Source organism: Vombatus ursinus, unplaced genomic scaffold (assembly GCF_900497805.2).
Source record: "Vombatus ursinus unplaced genomic scaffold, bare-nosed wombat genome assembly UNPS02014959.1, whole genome shotgun sequence".
NCBI classification, from domain to species: Eukaryota; Metazoa; Chordata; class Mammalia; order Diprotodontia; family Vombatidae; genus Vombatus; species Vombatus ursinus.
In genome coordinates, this window is record NW_020954737.1 from 18,753,708 (window position 1) to 18,762,539 (window position 8,832).

The window sequence follows — 8,832 nt, forward strand, 5'->3', positions numbered from 1 at the left end:
ATTCTGAAGTTTTAACGGTAGGTGTTAGTTTTCTGGTCTTACGTGAGGCGGCGTGCGTATCTCATATCCTACAGAGCAGTGAAGTGCGGTGGTCTGTTTTTATCCACACCGCAGCTCTGAAATTTCTCTTTTTATGTTTCTAGATCCTGCGTAAGTTCGGAGTACTTCTAAAACGTTTTCAGAGTGCTACGTTATGTAATTTCTTGTTCAGCCCATATAAAAGTAAGGTTCCAATACTGCCTGTCTTCCACTATCTATTCTGCTTCTTCTGTGTTCTTCCTTTCAGGCGTAATTTTTATGAAACAAATTCTATTTTTAACGTTTTAGTACATGTTTTTGTTTTTTAGAATACTCCACTGAGCCCTAACTTTTCTTTCCAACTATCTTAGTAATAACCTTGAAGTAGGGCTGCGCATCATTGGACCTGTGCACTACTTAGAGCTCTAAGAGGATTTCAGGTGGCCCATGAAAAACGTAAGACTATAGGGGCAGCTAGGTGGCGCAGTGGATAGAGTACTAGTCCTGAGATCAGGAGGGCCCGGGTTCAAACCCAGCCTCAGACCAAACGCTTGATGCTAGCTGTGTGACCCTGGGCAAGTCGCTTAACCCTAACTACCTTAAAAAAAATGTAGACGATGTAAAATCCTAGGGTATGTTGTACAGGCCTGCTTTAAATAGTCCAATTACTAATATTAATAACATTTTTATGTATCATAACTGACCTTAATCAGTGCTTTATAATTAGTCTTTAATGATTTACTTATATTTCTTCTGGATCTTTTATATTGAATATTCCATTGAGTTCTGGTCTTTTTCTTACAAATACCCAAAAGTCAGTTCATCAAATGTCCTTCCTGGATGCAACCCCAGGTCCTTTGCTCTTCAAAATATAATGTTCCAAAACCTACGGTCTTAAGGTAGAAGAAGCTGCCAGGTCTTGTGAAATCCTGATTGTTTTCCCTAAGTATTAAAATTTTTTTTTTCTTAAACTTGGCTATGGCACTCCTGTAGGTTTTCTTCCTAGGATCTCTTTAAGGTGTCAAGTTTGACTTTCATGCTTCCTGGAATGTAGAGGATGTATCCTAGTAAGGTTTTTTTTTTTTTTTTTTTAAAGCAATTACATGGGGAAAAGGCAAAGAAAGGCTAATTGCCTACATGTTTTCCCTGTTGCCCTAAGTGCACTTGAGGAAGTTTGCAAGTATATCATATATGTAGCTGTAGTTTAAATAGCCACTCTTGAAGAGATGTATGTATATGTGTGTGACAGACTACTCTTCTTATATATGCTTCCTCCTGAACTAGTTCTCTTCTATGCATTTAAAAAAGTTAGGATGTCCTGTTTTGTTTTTTTTAATTAGTAACTTCCCTTACTCCCCCATCCTAATTAAAAACAAATAAGCATCATCAAGCAAAATAAATGTGCACTGGTCACTTTCAAAAATGTGTATCTCTGAACTTTGTATTACCTCTTGGCTTGTTGTCACTCCCATTAGATTGTGAGCTCCTTAATGGCATGTCTTTTGTCTCTTTTATTCCCAGCGTTTAGCATAGTGTTCGTTGGTATTTGTTGTCCTCAGTCCTTTAGTCATATGATCTTGGGGAACATACTGTCCATGGGGTTTTCTTGACAAAGATACTGGAGTGGTTTGTCATTTCCTTCTCCAGTGGATTAAGACAGGTGACATGTCCAGGATCACACAGCTAGTAAGGTCTGCGGCTACATTTGAACTCAGGTCTTGACTTCAGGCCCTATCTACTGACCTACTTAGGTGCCTCCTAACATGTATATAATAGGTGCTTAATAAATGATTACTGACTGTCCGGGGGTGGGGGAACTTCTAAAAGCGTGGTTGATTATCGCATTGATCGGTTCTTAAATGCTACAAAGTTTCTTTATAATGTTGCAGTTCTCTTATGAACTGTACCCCCAGTTAGCCTCCCTTCCATTTCGAATAGGTTCATAATAGCCCCTAGAATGATCTGAAATGTCGTTTGTTAATAGTGCAAATGACGTATACCAATTTTTCAGCTCTTACCCAATTTACTTGGAGCAATTTGAAACCTCTCCATGTTTGGGGTTTTGTTTTCCCGTATTAATCCTCTTAGAGAATTGGAAAGCTTACTCAATGTTGACCATCTGTCTAACTTTCTGACCTCTTAACACAAATCCTACTCCCTACATTCAACCACTCTGCCACACTACCATGACGGGAAAGCAAACCAAACAAAAAACTCACAAAACCCAAATCACTACTACCTAGCACACCACTTACTAATACAACCCTTTCGGAAACACGAAATACAGGAAAAACACAAAATAGTTCGGGACCACGATAACTACTCTATCATTAAAACTTAAGGACCAGGGGAGAGCGCGAACGCAGTCCCCCACTACCACAAATTATGCAGTCGAGTTTCCCGCATTTGGGGAAATCGCAGGGGTCAGCCCATCCGGAGTGCAATGGATAAGCCTCGCCCTGGGGAAACCACCTTCGTGATCATGGAATCACCCCTGCCAGGTAAGTATGCCACACATCTCCACACGCGCGCGCTCCCCCACCACACACACTCTCCAAACTCACGCCCACTTACACAGCACTTCCGCTTCTCACACAGCACGCTACACTTACATAAGCTACACACGTTCCCAGCACTTCAAACAGGACGAAAGGAGCTGGGCCTCTCCGACCCCCAAAAAATCTCTGTTTTCCAGACGCAAGACCCGGTCGGAGAAAACGGGACCAGCCGTCTGCTCATCTGCATACGCCCTGCCTCTTCCTGACGTCACCCACCAAGCCTGTCTGAATGCACACCGCCATCTAATGGCTGTTCAGAGGAACTTTAAACGAGGAAAGGAACGGGAAGCCGCGCAAACCGCCTGACGCGATCAGACCAGGAGCCGGGCTCTGGTCCTGGTCCCGGTCCCGGTCCCGGTCCCGGTCCCGGTCCTTACTTGGAACCGAGCCCGTCAGAACTCACACCTCCACGAGAGTTTGGCGCCTTCCTCCTCCCAATCCAGCCCAGTTCCAATCCCACCTTCTCCCAGAAAACCCTTTCCGACCTCCCCAGCCTCCCGGAGACCGGCGCTGGAGGACAGCACCAGCGAGAGCCGGGTGGGCTGGTCACTTCGAGGCTTCAGATGCCTGCTTTTGGCTCGTCCACACTGCAGCAGACCCTTGCTCTGGTGCTCCCCCTGCTGGGCTGCAGCAACGACGTCCTGGCCCTTGGGCCGCGGGCAGGCCCCCTAACATCTCTGCACCCTCTTGCCGAACGGCAAAGGGTCATGACGATCGTGGAGTTAGACCCGGGAGGGATCGGGGAGCCTTTCCAGTCCCTCTCGGTTCACGTTTTAGGAAAACGAGGCTCTTGTTCCCCAGCTAGTGCGCCTAGCTCACTCAAGCGGCCACAGGGTCAGTGCCTGTTGAGTGGACTTGAACGCAATGCGTTGCTCCAGACACCTCGCTAGGGAGGGGGGAAGGTCTTCAAGTGTGATGTGGTCGCCCCCGAGTCCATCTTGTCCACCTTGTTCCTGAAAAAGGGATTCCTTCGAATAATAACTGACCGAGATGGGGAACATTGGGTTGACTGGTATGCCCCATGTTCCCCCGCTTTCCAGCCTCTGGCTCAGAGGATAATATTAGCATTAAATTCCTTACATCTCCATTCCTCATTCATACTTCCCTGCTCCTTGTTTTTCACTCTTTATTAATTGAGTGTAATCCCTGCCCCAAAGCCCATTGGTATGAGACGTTCTCCTTATTGGTGCAGATGGATGTGAGAGTCAGGGCAGAGTTGGCAAGAAGTGAGAGCTCTCAGTGGGTGCCTTTTTGGGACTCCCATGTGAAAGTCCCCTTTCAGTCCCGCTTTGGGATTCTTCACCTTTAGGGACTCTTCAAGCAAGAATCTTCTTCAAATCTTTTTCCATTGCAATATTTCATTGACTTTGTCTTTCAGAGAGATGAAGACACCAACCTCACTTCAGGTTACTGACAGAAAAGACTACAGGATGACATGAGAGGTGTGGGCTGTCCCCATCAAAAAAGAGATAGGTGACAGTGTTATAATTTTTCGGTGATGAGGTGGAAATCTACTACAGACCCCCCTTCCCACCCACCCCAAAGCAGGAATACACACAATACACACGCCAGCTCTGGAGGCAGCAACTCTGATTCTTAAGGATATTGAAAATCTGCCTCTCTACAGTTTCTAACTCCTAGCTTTGCCCATTGGAGCCAAGTAAAATTACTATAATCCCAATTTCACTTAACAGCTCTCCAGATGTTAGAAGATAACTATCATATTCAGCCTTTCCCCTCCACCTCTCCCACCACTCCCAATCACATGTTTGTTTCCTTCAATTCCAGTCTTTATAGGATATGATCTTAACATTCAGGTCCCTGTCTCCAGGAAGTTAGGTTTGCCCAAACCTTGGTGGTCTTTGACACTGTCATGGTTTTTTACTGGTCTGTTTAAATTGTGTTTCAGGATGATAGGCCAGCTCTAGTGATGTTTACAGTGGCACAGTATGTACACCAAACTGATGTCAGTGTTTGTCTCCAGAGCCCAATCTCCTGACACCAAAGGGAAACAGTCTAACTTGGCTCTGTGAATAAAGCTCAAGTTTGCTAACCAGGAAAAGGATGCCTTTCCTCACATATAATTTAAGGCTGAAGCCAGAGAAGAGACCGAATACACATTACCCTGGTCTAGTCTGTCAACTACCTGCTGCTTATAAAACTGGCAAAACATTTGCCGCAGAAGTTCTTCTAGCACCATAGGAGCCAATCATTGAGCCACAAGGCTCAAACCCAGTTGGTTGCCTTCTAGTTGACTTTGACCTTTGTGGTGAACTACACAAAATCAGGCTTGCACGCAGGATGCATTTGTGCCCTCATTGCCAAGCCCTGCCTCCATTAGGCCACAAGGTAAGTAAATGCTGATTGGACTTGAACAGAATGCATGCTCCAAACCATTCAGGTGTGCAGCAAGACCCTCTGGCTTTGGATAAGGTGTAACTCTGTGTCACAGAATCAGTGAGGAAATGGTGAGAGAGTTGCCCCAAATCCACTGAAGCAAGTCATCTCACCTCATGAATCACCTGTTGGATACCAATGGCTATAACCAGGGACAGCAAGTTCACTACCCTTCCCCCACACTCCCAGAAAAGAGATTTTTTGTTCAGTCCAGTCCAACTCTTCGTTACCCCATTTGGGGTTTTCTTGGTAAAGATGCTGGAGCAGTTTGCCCTTTCCTTCTCCAGCTCATTTTGCATTTACTGAGGCAAATAGGATTAAGTTACTTGCTCTGGGTCAAACAGCTAAAGAAGTGTCTGAGATCAGATTTAAACTCAGGTCCTCCTGACTCCACACCCAGCACTCAATCCACTGCACTACCTAGCTTCCCCAGAAGACAGATATATAGAGGTTCAATATTAGCTCTTGCTTTTCTTTATTCAATCCAAGAGGGTAAGGGTGCTCTTTGGGAGCACACCATCCTTAAGGTGAAAGGAAATGCAGGATCAAATAAAAATGTTAACTGAACCTACATTTCTGCAAGGGTGCTAGATTTGAACAACCTAGGTCTGGTATCATAGTCAATTGTGCCAGTCCAAATCGCGCACACTCATTCAACCAATTCAGCCAACCAGGGTCATACTCACCATAGCATCGGAGGCCACCCGGGTAAAACCAAAAACGAGCCGATCGGGGGGTGCAAAAACCTGAACTTTATTCATTTATCATCACAGCAAGGCCAGGCAGGAAGGCACACGCGCGGGCAGGAACAAAAGCCGACTCCGCCCCCCCTCTCCCTGCAGCTCCTTTTAGTACCTTCTTCGTCCCTCCTCCTCAGCCCGCCCATAGTGACTCGTCAAGGATCAAATATCAAAAAGCGGATGTCCAGCTAGTGTCCAGACAAAGGGAGCATACGTGGCACAGGAAGTGGGTCCCAGAGATTTGGAAGGAGGAGTGAGGGATTAGTGCATAGAGTACACGTGACGCAGGAAGTCGGGTCCAGATACCGGGGGGAGGTGTCTGGGGTCGGTGTTATACCTAGGGAGCATACATGACTCAGGAAGTCAGGTCCAGATACCGGGAGGAGGTGTCCGGGTCGGCATAGTACCCAAAGAAGGAGGCCAGACAGAGAGAGTTCGCTCTCTGCCGTCCCCCTCCAAGCGGCACAGTCCTTGCCCGGGGAACAGGCGCTCCGGCCACTTCCCTGTACCCCGCTTCCTCCCCAGCCTGTCACAGCTCCATCCAGCACCGCTCCAGTCTCGGGAGCGTGAGCTCCAGTTACCTCTCTGACCCCAGATCTCATCCCAGTATGCTACAGCTCTGCCCAGCACCGCCTCTGCCCCTGGAGCAAGAGCTCCAGTTACTTTCTGGTACCCAGTTTCCGTCCAACGTTGGCACAACCCTCATCTGGCAGTAGCTGGCATCAAACAGTCCCTCACAGTCAATCTTGCATCTCAGGCTGGATTTGTGGTATGGTGCCCCATAGTGATTTCTAGCTAGAAGTATGTGTTCTTTGCAGTCATGGAAATCCCTTTGGATTTCATATTGGGTAGGGAGTACAGGCTTTTATTTGCCATCAATACTTTAACGATAGCACATTTCATCTCTGACCTCACTCATATTTTTCAACATTCTTAGGAGTGATTCCAAGGTGTCAACCAGCATGGCTAGATCTTTTTCATAGGCCAGGATATCTCTTTTCCTGCAGTGTGGATCAAAGCCCAGAATTGTCCTCTACACAACTCAGATCACAAGTTCCACAACTAAATTTTAAAATTTCTACACAAATATCAATATTTAGGGAAAAGTCATCATTGGTAGTTGGAGTTCCTATTGGTAGATGGAGTTTCTATTACCCAAATATAGTCAAATCAAGTGAACAAGCATTGATTCAGTGCTTCCTATGGGCCCGGCACTGGGCTTAACTGCTGTGAATGCAAATACAAGCAGAAAGAAGACAGTCCCTGCCCTCAAGGACCTTCCATTCTAATGGAGAAGGCAACACATACCAGGAAGCTGAAAAGCCCTGTGTGGGTTGGAAGAAAGAAGGTATCTGTGAAGGGGCATGGTAGAGAAAACCTAGAGAGTCAAGGTGGATCCTGGAGAGGAATTAAGATGGCGTACTTCCCTTAAAATGGAGCTTCTGGGAGGAACCAGCCAATGGGAAAGGTACTTCTGTGGCAAAGCATATTTCCAGTGTGAGAAGTCTAGAGGCAGAGCGAACTCTAGCAGCTCCCTAGGTGTGATTAAACAAGTTAATAAGACAAAGATGTAATGTAAAAAAATTTTTTTAATTAATTGGAATAGTAAATTTTGAGAAAAGCCACAGGATCAGGCTGTTTTATCTAAGAACTATATACAGATGTATATGATTGGCTTCCAAATTTATCTATCACGAAAATTCAGGCTTTAAGTATGTTTTAGACTAAGTTCTAAGGTTTTATTAACATGGAAAGTCTCCCAGTTATTTTTGTTGCCTCTCCATCCTTTGTCATCCTTCTGTTGCCCAACATGGAGAGATGACCACGATCACATAGCCAATGTGAATGACTCTGGTTGCCAACCTGTGGTCTGCCCTTCTATTGATCTGTTGGCCCATGTAGATGTTTTGATATCCGATTATCAGTCCAACCCCATGAGCCTGCTCTTCAGCTTGGTAGGACCTCCTGAAAGGTCATGATAGATCTGTTAAGGTCTGCTCACTAGCCCATTTGTCAACCAATGAGATTCTGTTTTTTTGGTCTGCTTCACCTGTATCGTCCAGGTAGCAAGCACTATAAAACTAAGACCCTGGAGAAAGTGGGCATCACAGATAGTGAGAAAGATCTGAGGTCCACTTTATGTGAGAGGGTCATACAGTGCCATTGGCTCAGAGCTCTGCTTCAATGTTTTTTCTTGTAGATTGGACAATTTTGAAAATCCCCACACCCGATTAAGTTTCAGTAAAATAGAATTAAAATCAATTTTCAATTTTCCAGTTGCCTAACAACAGTATGGAGGCAGCAAGGTGGCTAAGTAGTTAGGGGACTGGGCCTGGAGTCAGAGAGATCTGAGTTCAAATTTGGCCTCATATACTTACTAGCTGTATGACCTTGGGCAAGTTACTTAAACTCTGATAGCCTTAAGCCACTGGAAAAGGAAATGGCAAACCATTCCAGTATCTTTGCCAAGAAAACTCCATTGACAGTACTGACATGCTATGATTCACAGGATCATGCAGAGTTGAACGTGACTGAAAAACTAAATAACAATGACAACAATGACAGCAACAGTGTGAGCCTGATTCCAGGATAGGACATTGAACTCAAAAATGTATTCTCTTCACCAACCACCACAAGGTAATTTCCCCCATAGGATTTAATGTTTCCAGCCTGTTCTTCAGATTTCTCTGCAAAATAGCATTACTAATATCCTTATTACACCCTTTAGACAAAATCAGATTTTTCTATTTGAAAGTTTTGCTTTGTTTTATTTTGCAAGCACTGTGTCTCAGACTTATTCCTACCAAAAGGCTACCAAACTTATCATGTCTTCTGCTGAAAAATGTTCTCTGCGGCAAAATTGAACAGCCTATACTCCCCTTACATTTAATAACTAACTCCCTATGTTTAATATCAGCCAACAGACAATATAAAACCAAAAACTTTCCTTCTCCTTTTTTCCTACAACACCAATGGCATACAGCCTCTGCTTCCCCACCTCTACTAGGCACAAACAAAATGTGTTCTTCCATACTCAATGGGGAAATCAGAGTTTCTGAGAGAACTCTCTGAAAAAGAAACCCATATCTTTCTATTAAACAGAAAACTTACTCCCTGGG

At 45.0% G+C, this 8,832-nt stretch overlaps 1 non-coding gene across 1 annotated transcript; it reads right to left on the reverse strand.

Annotated features, from left to right (window-relative positions):
• Positions 1-2,363: 2,363 nt before the first annotated feature.
• LOC114030505 lies at positions 2,364-2,527 on the reverse strand. Its single transcript, XR_003567624.1, has one exon. It is a non-coding gene; the product is annotated as a U1 spliceosomal RNA (small nuclear RNA).
• Positions 2,528-8,832: the final 6,305 nt, after the last annotated feature.